This window comes from Lycorma delicatula, chromosome 9, assembly GCF_047948215.1.
Source record: "Lycorma delicatula isolate Av1 chromosome 9, ASM4794821v1, whole genome shotgun sequence".
NCBI lineage: Eukaryota > Metazoa > Arthropoda > Insecta > Hemiptera > Fulgoridae > Lycorma > Lycorma delicatula.
Window position 1 is genome coordinate 17,785,458 of NC_134463.1, and position 17,314 is coordinate 17,802,771.

At 30.2% G+C, this 17,314-nt stretch overlaps 1 long non-coding RNA gene across 1 annotated transcript; it reads right to left on the reverse strand.

The window, feature by feature from the left end:
- Window positions 1-1,875: 1,875 nt before the first annotated feature.
- LOC142330031 (uncharacterized) lies at window positions 1,876-16,271 on the reverse strand. The gene is made up of 2 exons (XR_012757652.1): window positions 16,037-16,271; window positions 1,876-2,594 (listed from the first exon to the last, which is right to left on the reverse strand). It is a non-coding gene; the product is annotated as an uncharacterized LOC142330031 (long non-coding RNA).
- Between the last annotated feature and the right edge of the window lie 1,043 nt (window positions 16,272-17,314).

Consider the following 17,314-nt stretch of genomic DNA (forward strand, 5'->3'; position numbering starts at 1 on the left):
TGATAAAAAAGATTTTTGTTAGGAATTAATTATAATTTTTATCTGTGCATAAGCTTTAAGGTTAATACAGATAAAATTATTTTTTTTAATCTGCTTGTTAAATATTTACTAATTCTTTTCTGTGTTAGATATGGTTTGTCATCGTAGTTAGAAACTGTAAACATTTCTGTTATCCATAGGGTTTGTGTGAAACTATTCACAATGTTAAATTAGTTAATATATATTTCCCAATTTTTATGATACCGATCTGTGCTAATCAACTGCAAAATATTTCATGAGTTACTTGATGTAAGCGTAGTGGTAATTCACAGATCTGACTTTTTATAAGTAGTTTATTTTTGAAAGTAGTTAATGCAATCTGTGAAATTGTATCAGATTTTAGTGTTAGTTTTGGTTGTAGTAAGTTGATCATTGTTAGTCTACAAAATATTTGTAAATGGTTTCTGCAAAATGTTATTTAGACTGTTGTGTTGTCTCCTATTATGTAGCCATAATTTGTAGCCTATTTTGTAGCCGTAACTGAATCTCAGAGGAACAATAATGAAGTGCTAAATCTTACTAATTTAAGTTTGTTTCTCAACTACTAATTGAAAATACAACTTTTCTACTAAAATTTTTATATAATTTTCTTCTTAATAAGAGAGGCTACAAGTATATATATTTGTTCTATATGGGTGGGAAGTCCCCCACCCATACTAAGACTAATAAATACAGCTTAATTGGGCTCTCTACTGCTGCCAATTCTCAATGTTGATATTGCTCAGTGCTGCTGGAAAAGGTGGGGAGGATAAGCCATGGTGGGGGTCATCCAATGTGTTCATTCATGGTGGGATGACCTTAGTAGTAGTTGATTGTGGAATGATGGCATATAATGAGTATGTGCACTGTTGAAGAGCATTTATTAGGTTGTGTGTGGGTTCATGAACGTCCACACACTTGGAGAATATTATGAATAACTTCTTTGTGCATTTTGGGAAATCATCACCATCACAGCAAATGTTACTGACATAGGAGAAGAAGGCTTTTGCATTGGAAAGTGTTCTTGATGCACCACGTAATGGGATGTCGAGTACTTGAGCTGAGACATGTTGCTGTGGAGACATCGATTCAACAATCTCCGATGAAATCAATGCCCAGACGTTCTGGAGAATTAAGCATTACAAGATGGACAGTGCGAGACTGTATGCAGAAGGACTTAAAAGTTAAATGTTTTCATCCAGTTACAGTTAATGAATTGAGGGGCAATGGCCTTGATCAATGTGTTTATGCATGTTAGTTATTGACTGAATGCTTTCTGAGAGCAAATATTAAAAAGAATGTCATGTTCTCTGACAAGTTTGCGATTTATTGAAGCTCCCGTAACTGAAATGTTTATTCTGTGCAAAAGACAGTATTTTTATTATCATTTTATAAAAATAAACATTTTTTCATATATTTGAATTAACATGCTGAGGTGAAAAAATATTTATTATTGGATTTTTTTTTTTATTTCTGTGCTTCTTAAATAAGCAAATAAAAAATTCTATTAGTTATTTAGATAAAAATGAATTATTGGCATGTTTTGAAAGATGTGATAGAACGAATGTTACTATAACGTCACTGTAATACTAGACTGAAACATCCTAGGGGAAAAGAGAACATTTTCATAAAGTGGCTCTTAAAAAAAAAAAAAACAATATTTATGGCAACTAAACAAAGCTGTATTATTTAACCACTAGTCTTTAAATAAATTTATATTTGTAACTTTTACTTTGAATAATACAGAGTGAGCAACATAAAACTGAACCCATAACATAATCGCTGCAGAATCAGTAGGTTATGTTGGAATGAAATTTTATGATTGATACGCATAAATTAAATAAGAAAAACATAAAATATAATTTAAATGTTGCATTTATTTACCTTATTGTTACAAAAGATGTTCAAAATGACCACCCTGGACATCGATGCACTTTTGTCCTCAACTGATCATATTGAAAGTCGTCACACAAAATGTTGTCAATTGCATTGATTTCTCATTAATGTTCACCTTCAGTTCATTAATATTGTGAGGGATTAGATGCATAAACTTCCTTAGATTAGATGCAAAAATCACAAGTAGACCACTCTGGGGAACATAGAAGCTACCGTCCTCTGCTGACAGCTTGTTGTCTGTCTCCTTCAGTTGAAGCACAGTTGTAACACGATATGGTTTGAATCTTAATTCATGAAGAATATGACAAGATGTGTATTTAACACCAGGTTGTTGGGATAAATTGTGTAGAGTTTTTTTTGGCCTGGCAGTAATTCTCTTTTAAATATCAGCAATGGCCTGTGGAGTCCTAATGAAAGTTGCCCATTTCATTTTGCATTTGAAACTGAACCTGTTGTACACCATTATTTAACTAAATCATGTATGCTATTCTTCGCTGGAATTCAGGCATTTGGAAATTTTTCTACATGTACTTGATGTGATTCTTCATACAACCCAGAACGAATGTAGGCCTCAACTGTAGCTATCCTCTCCTGGATTGAATAAGGTGTTTTACACAAACACAACTGCACTCACAATACTGCACCGCAACAAAATGTATACTACACTGACATGTAACCACCTGACAAACAGAAACAACAATTAGTAGTAACATATATGTACATCCACTAGTCATACTAGTTGTGTGAGAGTCTTTCATAAATAATGTTGGGTAGTGGTTTCACTATGCGTTCGGTTTTATGTTGCTCACTCTGTACAATTTAATATGTATATATCTTAAAAATATTATTCTTTTTTTACAGTTTATCAGCTCTATTTCAAGAAGCAGTATAACATATTTTGGACTGAATGTTGTTTATTTGATTAAACTTATTTAATGTTTTTAATGAGTAATGCACTGAAAATTAATTTTTAAATTTGATTCATATGTTGAAATTTACCATTTTAGTTTATTTTATTTTATATATAGTTTTATAGAGAGGTTGTGAAGACTGATAGTTATATTAATTAATATAAGTTGATATCGATAGTAATATTATTAAATGTAAAGGATAGAATAACTGGATTCCTTATTCATTGATTGAAGAATTGAATATTTTTCAGATCTATTACAAATTTTAATGGGTCTGTGGTAAGAAGAAAACTGCTGGTCCTTTGTTAAGAAGGTTGACTATGCTCCATATGTTTAATGTTATAATTTAAATCTTGTCAGCTACTACATCAGTCATTACATCATTACATCAGTCAAGTTATGCCTGCTTATGAGGGGGAGTACTGTAGCCATGGTTCCTTTCTAATAATTTTTATCTAGGCTTCTTATAGCAGCTGATTTTAGCACTGGATAGGCTAAATTAGAATTAAGTCTGTTAGTGTTACATAATATTAAACCTTATTTATGACAGAATCCTAATCCATTATTCAGCTACAATGCATACTAATGTTCATTGGTCAGGAGTTGGAAAAAATCAATCTGCTGTCTGTATTGCAATATCTGTTAGTGAATGAAAAAACAACAAATTTATCTATCTGTTTTATATGTAATTGTAAGTGTAATATTTCAAGGATACTTGATAATAATACAAAATTTTTATAACATGATATCATGTCAGAAATTATTTGCTATATAAGAATTATTCTTTCTTTATGGTGCTATTACTGCTTGCTTAAACCAAATGAGTACTGTCAGCTTATATGATCTATTTAGTACAAGTAATAATAGATCTCTGTTACTTTTGTTTTGTCAGTTCATTTTAATTCATTTTTCTTTGCAAGGAAATGTTTTGTGTGGATAGGAGGGATTTAAATGCTGAAATTTTTCAAAGGTTCTGCATGTAATATAGTTTTAGTGTTTTACTTTATCATAATGAATATGATTGAATAGAACATTTAAAAAATGTTTCAGTTTCGCTGGGGAACAAAAAATAATTTTTTTTTTGTCTCTGGAAGAAAAATGTGTGATTTTGATATTATTCTTTCTTCTGAAATCAAATATGATATCGGTTTTTCCTCATCATGCAAGGTTTCCGAGAGCAGGTATTTATAATTTCAAACATTTTAATACTTTCTACATTCTTAACTACACAATATTCAAACATCTGACTCACTCAAAGTAAGAAGTTACGATTTTCTGCTATATTTTGCCTGTGGAGCAACCCTCTTGATAGTCCAACAATTATCGGCTAGCATATTAGGATTCCATTTGACCTGATACTTCAGGGCAAATACTTTTCCATAACTGAAATTTCCTAATGAAAGTGCTCCCCATACTAATTACTAACTGTACCAAGATTTTCCATGAAGAAATCTAGGTGCAAGTGCAGGAAGTGTACTTTTAAGGACATATTACAACCCAAATTTTTATAGATGTTATAAAATTGTTGACAATATCACGATAATTTTCCGCCTTTCAATTTCCCCAAAAACTCTGAGTAAAATTTTTGAATGCTTGCCAAGCTGGTTTCTCCAGTGGATTCAATAAATAGTTCCTCAAACTTTTCATCATGTATTAGTGATCGTATATGTGGACTCACAAATATTCCTTCTTTAATTTTTACATCACTAATTTTAGGAAACTTCTGTTTTAAGCATATGAAACCAGTAGTGTTGTCCATGGCCTTGACAAAATTCTTCATTAATCCTAATTTAATGTATAACAGAAGTAGATACACATTTTTAGGATTACACAATGGGTCATGTTTCACATTTTTCTGTTCAGCATTGAGCGATACACATTTAGACCATTCTTTTCTAATGAAATGGTTTTTTCTGTCCCTACTATCCCAATCACACAAAAAACAACAGTACTTTGTTTAACAAAGCTGCATACCAAGAATAAGTGCAATTACCTTCATATCACTACAAATATTCCATTCATACATTGCACATTGGCTTTTCCAATATAAATTAAAAGTTTTATATGTTTATTTTATACTAGCAGAGTGAGCCACAGGTACTGATAGGAATTTATTGCCATTATGCAGAAGCACAGCTTTTAAACTAACTTTCGAGGAATCAATGAACAAGTGCCATTCTGTTGGTTTATCTTCATTACAAAGTGTCTCCATAAGAGAAGAAATGTCGTTACAAAACACGAAGCCATTTTCTTCAAAAAACAGTCTTTAAATTCAAAATGATGATTACAATACATACATATCTTTGTACTCTTTTGAAGAAGATTCCATCCTTTTAGCCGGGAAGCAAGCATTTCAGACTGTTTTTTGGATAAATTTAAATCTTGTATGAGATTAAGATTTTCTTGAGTCAGTAAATGAGGCTCAGATAAACTGTCCTTTGTTCAAAAGTTGTGTTAACAGAATCTGTTTCTTTTTCTTCCTTGCTTCCATTAGACTCTGAGCTCTCTTTATTTATTGTCACACGTTCTGGAGGCAGCTCTTGGTACGGGCAGCTCTTCACAGTGTGGAACTGGTCTCATTACAGATTGCAAGTTAGGGTACACCACTGTATGTGTTAATTTTGAGTAACCTTTTTAATGTTTGTTAAACAGAAATAACAGTCAGAAGAGTGATCTTTGGGTTCCCTCCAAATCACAGAGATAGAAAATGGTGTGTGGCGTGTGCCATTTTTCCATGCAGTGAGAAGCCTAGAACATGACAAAAAACAGATATGTGGGGCCCAGGTCCTTGTTTGGTCCCTGACTTTACACCCAAAATAAAATTCATAACATTTTTTACTAAAGGAGTAAGGTTTCACCTTTGGGACTTGAGCATCACTTCACCACGTACATAAGAAAAATTGTTAGAATGATTTGAACAAACTCTAGGCATTTTGTAACTAAAGACTAATTAAAAGAAATAAAGTTATAAATATGCAATATACAATAATTCAGACACACAAAGCAGTTACAATGACGTGTTTACTGGTTCACTAATACCTTACAACTGGCATCGTTCTGATGAGTGTGCAACACTAGGTCACATTGTACATGTCTATACACATCTGAACCTGCACAACAGTAGCAACACTACCCTTTGCGTTAGCTCATTTGGTCCCATCATAATTACAATGCTCTAATAGCTTTTACTTTACAGTGGACAAATGGATGAAAAAACTTTTTAAAATATTTAAAAGAATTAAAATAATAAAAAAACTGTGGGTGATGGAGAAATTCTGAATACATATTTGAAAAATATAAAAAACTGCATTAAATACACCTATTGGTACTCGTGTGACACAAATCATATTGATCAGTGTTATTATTAATTAATCAACTCTCAACTCTACACTGCCAGTTAGTCAGTGGATTTCATTATAGATAGAGACTTTATTATAGCTAATTCTATTGCAAATAGATTTTGCAAAGTCTGTTGCGAGTGGTTTTTTTTATGCAGATAAGTTTTATATAGCCGAAACTTTGGTTAACAGTAATTTTATCACCATTATCTTCTCTATCCTGCAAAATTACCTCATGAACACATTTAAAATTATGAACAGAAGTAGATATTTACCCAACTTCTTAATGCTTGGGGAGCCATTACTGAATTTTTCATTAAAATCATGCTTAATTTAATTTCAATTATGCCTTCATAATTTCTTTATTTTTAAAGTATTAATATTATATGAAATGAACAGCATATGAATTTCAGCGGAACTCCTTTTGTCTATAGAAAACACTTCATGATCATGTTCCCTCAGGTCGACCATTTCTGAGATGTGTGGTTAATTGAAACCCAACCACCAACCACCGGTATCCACGATCTAGTGTTCAAGTCCGTATAAAAGTAACTGCCTTTAATAGAATTTGAATGTTAGAACTCTCGACTTCGAAATCAGCTGATTTACAAAGACGCGTTCACCACTAGTCTTTTTAACTGTGATTGTAGTAATGTTTTTCTGTAGTTTCACCTGATTTACGAAGTCAGAGTAAGTACATCGTGTATAATGTTTGTTACTTTCAACATTTAAAAACTAGCTAGGTCAGTAATTTACTAAATTTATAACAGTTATTTAGAATTCTTAGTTTATTTTTTGAATAAGCCTATAAGAAATAAAGTTGATTAATGTTTTCTTATCGTAACTGCTTTCCAGGACGCTGGTTTATAGTTCACGCTATGAAAAAAATTACTTTTGTATCTTTTGCAATCCTACAGTATAATTATCCCTACAGTGGTATTTATCAATAACTTACATGGAATAATGTAGTACCACCAAAACTAAAAAAAAAGTTCATAATTAATTTAGTTCAGTAGAAAAATAAACATCAAAAATTATTATTGCAAGGATAAAAATAATAATGATTATTTTATTTAGATTAGATTATTTTATTCTAATATGCGTTCGTGTAAAATACACACATTTTAGCCTTTTCTTAATCCTTATAAGACTTTACAAGGACAATAATTAGTTTTGAAATGTGTGAATTTTGGGCTGATGAATGTTTCAGTTTCTCCTTTATTAGGAGCCCATATTGTAGAGGATTGGAGTTTTGTTTCACAATTTGGTCTTGTTAACAGCAACAGCAGAAAAGATACCTCCTGCTGCAGCAGAATAGGAATGTGGTAAGCAGATCATTGCCTTAAAAAATTTTGTAAAATTTGAGATGATGTATCACCAACAGTATTTTTCATTTCAAAAGTAGTGTTCCAAAATTTCATAAATTCTTGATTCCTTTTCAATAACTCTGTGGACTTGGCTAACTCTCATTCCCCGCCTACATCAAAACACTTTTTGCAATTACATTAGGGAAATGTACAGTTAATAGCATGATACTAACACTTCTTTTGCAATTTTCTGGAATCAGCACAGACATATTTCTTAAAAGGGGATTGAAAAAATCCACCCTCTTCAAAACTTGTTTGCAGAATCCAAAATAAAAGGATAGACACTTGACTTAAAATTCCTTATGGTTTTTTCAATTTATTCCATGTTCTTCAGCTGCTGTATAAGAGCCTCTATAGGCAGTATAAGAATCTCTATTGTCTGCAAGATTTAAGAGCAAATGATGAAACCTATATGAAGTCTCCTGATACACTTTAAGTTTAGGTGTGTTACAAGTGGTAGGAAAATGGCCACAAATAAAAAAATACACCTTTATGACAGGGTCTTGAAGAGAATTTAAAATTGACTGGGCTTGCTCTATTCCATCTTCAACACAAAAATTAAAATAAGACAGTAAAACATTCCACTGTTCTACAATCCTTTGAACTACATAATTTATAAACAACCATCATATTTCACCTAATTTAAGTTATGAGCTTTAATGTTGAATCACCTTAAATTCTTCTAATCTTTCTGGTTTCTTTAGAATAAAATTGGATATGTCACTATAGAGCTCTTCAACAACATGTGGAAGGTATTTGCAGTACAAGCTTGTGAAGTCTACACACTAACGCTGTGCCAAATGCATCTAGATATATATATAAATGTTCATTCAACTCTTTAAGCTTATTCCTGTTTGCTGCCCCATCATTATAGAGGCATTATTCTCTGTGGAGTGGTAAATCCTAACAAGTTTGTAAGTGGTACTTCTAATTCTTCAAGCAGCAAAATAATTGTTTTGAACAAAGATGAACTACTGACTTGTCAGTGATGCTTAAGAATGAGTCTTCATTTTTGACTCATAGCAACAGCTAATGATTTTGTAAAAGAAATGTTTACTGATTTATCAGCAATCAAAGAGAAAGAGTTTTCTGATAAGATATCTCTAGCATCAACCGCTAAAGCATTATTTATTAAATATAAAGCATCAGTGCAACCACATTTAATATTTTAATTATTGCACTATCAGGAGCGATTGCTTTTATTATATTAATGATGGTAATGTACCCATTAATTCTAAAGGAAGATTATTCTCTGCAATTTTGCTTCAGTAACTTTATTATGTAATGAGGAAAAGATGCTGTTAATAGACTGGTGGCTACACTAAAGATGGTGATTTGTATATTCTACATTTGCTTTATACTAAGGGGTATTTGCAAGTATATGCATAAGGCTCTTGCTACTGTTAATTTCAATATTACAGTATTTATAGTACGGCATTTGTTTTTTATCATCACTAACTGTATAGTTTTTTCTGTGTTTTTTCATCCTGATAATTATACTGTATATGAATTTTTTAGACTTACACAATACAACACTTACCACTAAAAATAATTATTAATACTATAGAAGTATAGTAGTAGTCCATCACACTACATATGCAACCCAAACACAGAACAAAATGAACTGAGTTTGTGATCGTGATCATAAAACATTTTAAGTACACTGATTTCTCTGGCAGGGCATTCACACAATGATGATTAAAATTTACATGTTAGTCAAGTTGAAAGGTAATACATTTGCTAATTAAAGGTCTTTGCACTGGCTGTCAAGGTCTCAGTGACCACAGGTAGAGGTAGAGCATCTGACTGGCATTCACATAACTCATCATCAAGTGAATGGGAAAAGAGATAAATAGTAAGTATGGGCAATCTACCAATAAAGAAAGTGGTAAGAGGGGCAGTAAAAGTTACTTCCAGGCAGCACGTGCTCATTCCACCCACAACTCATTGGTTTATAGTAATTTTGCCCAGGATGGAAACAGCAAAAGCATTTTTTGTTTTTTGTCATATTTAACTAAATTACTTCATAAAGTTAGAGGCCAAGAGGTCAAATAACTATATTTTTATCACTTTCCTTCTGCTTTGAAAGTTACTTAAGTAAAAGAGAGGGAGAAGTGATCTTTTTGTTCCAGCAAACACATATGCATACCAAAACTATTTTATCTGTGAAGACCTCTAGATGTAATAAATTATGTAATATTTACATTTCTATCAATAATGATTTTCTAACTTTAATCAGAATTCAAATAGATGTGATATCTTGATTACATGGTAGCTGAAGTGGAGGTTAGTTTGTACTTCTAAAATTCATTTTAACGAGATAATTTCTGCATATACTTTCTAAATATAATAATATTATAACAAATATTGTTATAACAATATTAAATTTCACACATAGCTTTTACTTTTTAAATAAGATTTTAATAAAATCAATGAGAAAGAAAAATAATAATATTGAAAAATATAGTACTATACAAAACTTTTTTATATTTGTAAAGTGTACATTGCAATATGTTCAACTTGTGAACAATAAGCAACCCCTATGGCCCAATTATATGAGGATGATATAAGTGACAAGCAAATGAAATGTAGTCTCGTACCAGACCCAGACCTACCAATCCTGAAATGTGTAGTTAATTGAACCCCAACCACCAAAGTACACCGGTTTTACTAAGATTAAATAGCTTTTACTAAGATTCTAATCGCAGAACCCTCCACTTCAAAAATCAGCTGTTGCAACAACTTAACCACAAGACCAGTCAGGTGTAATACAAATATATAATGATAAAATTAAATCTAAGTAATTTTAAATTATATTATTATATTTTTTAATTATTATATTACAGTATGCATCTAAGCTAATTTCTGGCTTATTATGCAACTACTAGTAAGGAAACAATGTTTCCATATACTACCGCAGGTAGAGGTTACGTCCCACTTAGTACCAATAAAGAAGCAGCTGGCTATTTAAGGATACTACCACCGTGGCACAATAAATGGGGATCTTGTTGGAAATTATATTGCCCACATAACTGTTTGTGAGTGATACAATTTTCATGGTTCCTATCTCTTCAAGGAAGTAGGCAGTGCAAGAGAAGAAGCAGATTGAAGTAGTTAAAAGTCTTACCCAAGACCAATTAATTAGATCAATGTCAAATATAATTTGCAAATAACAAAACATAATATACTTATAAAATTAAAACCTATAGTATTATATAATATGATTCATAACCCTTTTCACTACCCAATTTCACCCTTGGTATCCCTTCATTCTAATATCATTCATTACTAACTCGTAAGTACAAAAAAAAACCTGACTGTAAGAAAATATACCATTAAATTGGATATTTGATTCTATGAGATCAACCCATCACTAGAATTGAAAACTTTTTTAATTTTTTTAAGAGGAGGTAATATAGGCTAGCTATATCATTAATGTAAATTTTACATTTTTAGAAGTATTTACGATACCTTTTTGATTCAAAAACAAAGTTATTTACCTCATAATTTTCACTTTTTACTGACTTTTGTATAGTTAAATAACTTTAAACTTTTTTAATTTACCCAATTTTTCTGTTTTTGCTATAAAAAAATAATGAACAAATTTTTCTGTTGTGTAATTAATAGCTACAAAGAGCACATTTAAAACATTCTAATAAGGTTCTAGCATAAATTTCATCATCCTAGCTCAACAAGTTTTTGAGAAAATTATACTTAAGAATTAAAGAATAAGAATTTTCAGAAATAGAACTGCATGAAGTAGTCCCTTACTAATTCTTGCTCTGTCAGTTTCTTCGAAGATATTTAGTGCACTATGACCAGGTTAAAATACTAAGTGTTTATTTAAACATAATTTCCTAAGCAACTTCATTGAAAGACAAGACAGCACCATATACTTCAACTTTGAATGCATAAAATCCAATGAAAACATTTTGGGAAGTCTGTTCCAGATGACTATAAAAAGATTCCATGGGATTTTGGGTAATTACATGTAAATATTTCCATAACAGGTTTCTATCTGATAGGCTTTCAAAGATTGATTTGATAACTTGAGCTACATCTGGTGGTAAAGAATGTTTATGAGTACACTGCTCACCTGTGATTTTGCATCTATTGAATTTGCACCAGAAATTTTTCCCCAACAGGAATTTTTGGGCGGTCTTTGATAAATGTATATTTTATGTAAAACATTTCTTCTCATTTTCTAAACTGTTTAGGTTTCATCAAATAGCAAGACAAGACCAAAATAATTCTGCAAGCTGTTTATTTCCCTATCAGTCAATCTTCCAGTACCAAATAGGAATTTACATCAAGTTTTTTCCTTTGTAATCTTCAAGTACCTAAACGAAGGCTTTGCAATCACTATCACCCAGGTACTTTGAATTATTATTACTATTACTCGCAGATCATCAAATACTTCCTCCAGAATAGTTCATCCTAAAGCAGTACTTTCCACTTTTTCTTGAGCATTTTTTAAATTTTCAATCATATGGCAGTATTTTCTAAGTATTTCAACATCTATAACCTTATCTGTGTCAACACTGGTAGTATTTATTGAAAATTAACTTTTTATTAAGTAAAATTTTTAACAGAATTAATAATTCATAAATTTCAAATGACATCAAGAACAAGTTCTGGTACAAAAGAGAAAAAGGTAAGGGGAAAGACAAATTAAAGAGAGTTTATCAGTTGAAGATAAATTGGATTTGATTTTAAGCAAATCTGATAACATTGAAAATGAAATTTTAATTGAAACACGAAAAAAAGATTATCAATTGATAATATTGAAATGATACTTCCATAAATTCAAAAATGGAATAACATGATTATAATATATTTCTCTAATAAACTGTTGAAAATAAATGATGAAAATTTGAAGTTAAATAAAATTTGTCAAAAATTTTAAATACTAAAAATAATAATATAAACCAGTAGTTGAGAAAATATAATTGGGATCCCTTTGAGGAAACCTGAGCATATTTTTGATATTTTGAATAGAATATCACCTGTAATTGGGTTTCAGTTAAATGAAGTAATGATTGACAATTATCACACAATTTTTTAAAGAAATTCTGAAACTTGCAGACTACCTCTATTGAATTGTCAAATTTAATTGCTTTTGAACTAAAGTTGAGATCCTAAAGTAAAATTGTTAAACTTTCAATATTAGTTGGGAGAATTAATATGATATAACTTTGTTTACATGAATGAATCTATGTCTACTGAAAATTGGAGGCTTCAAGGTGGCCAGCTAAATCTATAGAGAAAAGTTTTGCTCCACAATGGGAAAATTTATGGTACTGTTAAATAAATAATATGTCTGCAGTTAAAGTTATAATCATCCTTATAATCATCTTCAGACTTAAATCCTTAAAGCCATGTACTGAAATACATATGTAATAATTAAATACATATTGTTAATGATAATTGGAATACAAGTTAAATCATAAATGTAGTGAAATAAGACTCTTAAAGGGGACTGCTGAGTTACTAAAATTACTTGTTTTTCAATTCCATTTCTGCTTGTGTATTATATAGAAACAGTCAATTACTTAATTATATAAATTAAATTACAGTACTTACTCAATTTTTTTTACTATATTTTAAGTTAAGCATTTTCACTTTGTATTCTATTGTATACCACCAGTAATTAATGAAGAGTTAACCTACGATTTGTTTAGGAGCTTCATACGAGTAGTGTCTTTCTCTGGATAGATAGATTGATGATTTTTTTCTTTTTAGTTATGGGAATGTGTGTGTGATAAGAGTGTATGAATGCGTGCGTGAGAGAGTTGTTTTGTCTGTACTTAATTGACAAGGAGATATTAGTGATATCTATGGGTGTGTGTGAAAAAATATGTTTGTTGTACATGTTATGCAAATTCATTTTTACTGGTTACTGGTTAGATGTGCATTTTTGAAGAATTTTGATACTTTTTTGTGTTTGGTAAGCAGCTGGAAGATTAAACAAGATATTGTCTTTCTATCTGAAACATGCATGAAATCAGTTGATGAGATGAGGCTTCTTTATATAGAATAATGGATTACATAATTTTTTGTGTGTAGTAATTTTTCTAAAGCTACTGGGCTTATTGTGTTTGCATCTGTTATGGAGGGTTTTATTTGTATGACAATAGATTGTATACTGGATACAGATGTTATTCTTTAGGAATATATTTAGTTTAGTTTTTACACTCTTAGTGTTTATGGCTGGAATAAGCAAAATTAGACTTGAAATTTGACCTTCACCTTCTTCTTCCTACAATTCCAACACGCGATACCTTATTAATGGTTAATATTAACATAAATATTAATGAAAGAATGGATAATAATGATTAACAATATCTACAAATACTCACTATGAATGAGTACAGCTCCTTAGTTAATTTTTATACTAGTTTTTTTTCTGGCGAAAAATGTTTTACCATTATCATCGCTCGGATACTAGAGTTACTGATAATAAGCTAACCTGTATTTATCACATTTTTTATAAATCAAGTTTATATAAACAAAATATTTATAATGTTGTTATTCTGACATTTTAATGGTCATAGGGCTGTTGCCATGCTATTTCTAAGGACAGAACTCAAAATAATTTTGTTAAGGATTTTAAAGAGGTTCTGGATTATGATAAATTAAGGTCATATTTATATGAACATGATTGCAGTAAAATTCTTGATAATGATGTTGATTTTCAGTTTTAATAACTTTTTTATATTTTATTACAGTATATTAATTAATCAAAATCTGTTATTTTAATTTATGCCATGGACAACAGTTGGGCTGTTGTCCATGGCATACAATTTCTCAGATGGACTGTATAAGAAAGGGTGTAAAAATCCTCACAGCCACAAAATTATACTGAACACATTAAATTTAAAAAAAGATAGATGTGTGGATTATGGCAGCTAAAATTTAATATTTTAAAAATATTTATTACCTACTAAGAATCAGTGAAAAATTATAAACCCCTATACTGGTATGCCTACTATTAAAAATAAAATTTGTAAATGGTAATGTTGATTCTGATGAGAATGAAATTGTGAATATTTTTAATGGATATGGTTCTTGGAGCTATTCTATTTATAATATTTATTAATGACCTATTTTTACATAAATGTTATGGTAAAGCTATATGTTTTGCAGATGATACTGCTCTAGTATATTCATCTAAAAAACATTTTAGATTTCTGACTTATCTGGAAAATTCAGGCTTATGGTTTTATGTCAATATATTAGCTCTTAATGCTTTAAAATCCCAATATCTAATTTTTATGTTTGCTTCCAGCTTATTAGCTCCATTAATATACGGTAATGGTAATTGTGCTCATACTCAATTACAATGCAACTGAGTCATCTCAGGTGAATTTTATTAAATACTTAAGGTTGATGGTAGATGACAAATTTTCATGGAATTTGCATATACAAAGTGAAAAGATATTAGTTTATATGCATTAAAAAATTTTATCATATAAAAAATATTTTTCCAATAGTGTCCTTCAACAAATCTACTTTTACTACTTTATTCAAAATTAAATTACGGATACCACTGCTGGGTATCAACTGAAGAAAAAGAGAGATGAGATTACGACAGCTAAAAAACAATATTTTAAAAATATGAAGGAATTACCTGCCAAGAATCTGTGGAGAATTATAAATCAGTGAACTGGTATGTGTGCTATCAAAAATAAACTATCTGTAATATGTGTATATGGTAAAGTTGTTTCTGATGAAAGTGAAATTGCTAATAATTTTATGGTTTCTGACTTTTATGGTTAAAAGATTTCTGGCTTATTTCTTGATATTCATAAATCAACAGATACAGTTAAACATTTGCTTGTATTAGATAAAATGTATAGTGCAGACATTAAAGGTTTAGCTTTAAAATGTTTTGCATATTATCTGGAGGGCCGAAGTAACTGCATATTTGTGCGCGATTGTTAGCAATATCCTGTAGGTGAACTGTGGAGTCTCCTCAGGAATCAGTTCTTAAGCATATTCTATTCATAATGTTTATTAATGATTTGTTTTCGCATATATTTTATGGTAAAGCTTATTAGATTCATTAATAACCAAAATGTTGATTGCAATCATATTAAATTTTAATTGTATTAAATGGTATCTTTATTGACACCAACCTGATACAAATGTAAAGATATTTACATTTTTCTCTCACTATATATCTACTAACAGTGTTGTCTTAAGTGAGAGAAAAATGACTGAAGAAAATAGTGCATATGTGTTGTTAAGTGTATTAAGGGTTTTTTATTTTAATTTTTTATTTATTAAATTGTTGATCTGATACTCTTACCTATATGGTCAAGCTTTAGCTTTGTGGGTAGTAAACTACTAGACCTACTCACTGGGTTATACTTCATGGGTTTCTTGTGTTTTTCATGTATGTATTATGAATTGATGCAGTTGAAAATAAATAAATTTATTGTTATTACTATTGTCTATTTTATTCGCGAGGAACTAATGAAATCAGTTATGAAACTGTACTTACATTCTTTAAGTTTGACATAACCTACAAATATCACCTCAACTTATATTTAAACAAGCACAGTGTCATATAACACTTCACATACTAACTTTCTCTTTTTCATTTATTCCTCGATCACCTGCAGGTTTTTTAAATATATAATTGGATTTTCGGTGTCTTTTTTTGTAGTTAGCCATAAAAACAAAATAAACAAATAACTCATAATTTATAGACAACCACAGCCAGTGTTTACTGGATATTGCCGTAATAATTCTAGCAAGAGTATGAAATACTATTTTAGTATAGTTTATTATTCAAAAAGAATTTTTACTAAAATACTAGGCAAGTAAATGCTCGCGCAAGGTAATATTTCGGGAACAAAGATTCAGAAAATTTATTTATTTGTCTAAGTTATTACATCTATTTTATGTGGTACCTGAATATTTATAATTGAATTAGGAAAAAATGAAAATCAAAACAAATTACCAAACTTTGAGTACGACTTCCTCTTTGAAGTAAAAGATAAATTTGAACCGATAGATATTGGTAATCGAAGCTGCAAAAGACTTAAAAATTTTATCGTATAAAAACTATTTTTCCAATAGTGTCCTTCAACAAACTACTTTCTTCAAAATTAAATTATGGGTAGGAATGCTATCCATAATCTTAAGTCTGTTTTAAGCTGCTAAAGCTGTAGACTTCTTACTGAGCAGTATTTTTTGTTTTTAATGTAAACCTCTATTCACAGGATAAACTTACTCTCGTTTTTTTGAGATGCGTTTTACTCTCAGAAAAATAAAAGTACCACATCGACGAGGGAGATTCAGAGCCGTCTTGCCCCAACAAGTCTCTCCCTCCTGCTTCCTTAATTTGCAAAAATCAGATTGCATTAATAAAACTTTTTTTTCCAAAATATTATCTGCCTTAAAATAACTAAAAATTATGTAGTGGGAAGTTCATATGTTAATCTTAGTGGATATTATCCTCTAAAGAGAATCAACTTCATTTAAAGAAGGCAAAGTCCTGTAAGGACATCAGACAGGATTTCTGAGATCTGTAGCAAAAGAAACAAACCTGAAAATCTCTTCTAATTAATATTTTACATCCAGTGATCATTTCTAATTTGATACTTACCGCTTAACACCATAAACCTGAAGAATACACGTGCACTAGCTGCTTTAAGAAAACTTTAATTACAGTCAAATTTGTTTATTAAATAGATATAAAATGTATATGTCATTTCTTAAACAAAATTGGACCGTGTGGTCACTGATCTCTATATAACTGGATAGGGGATCCTTA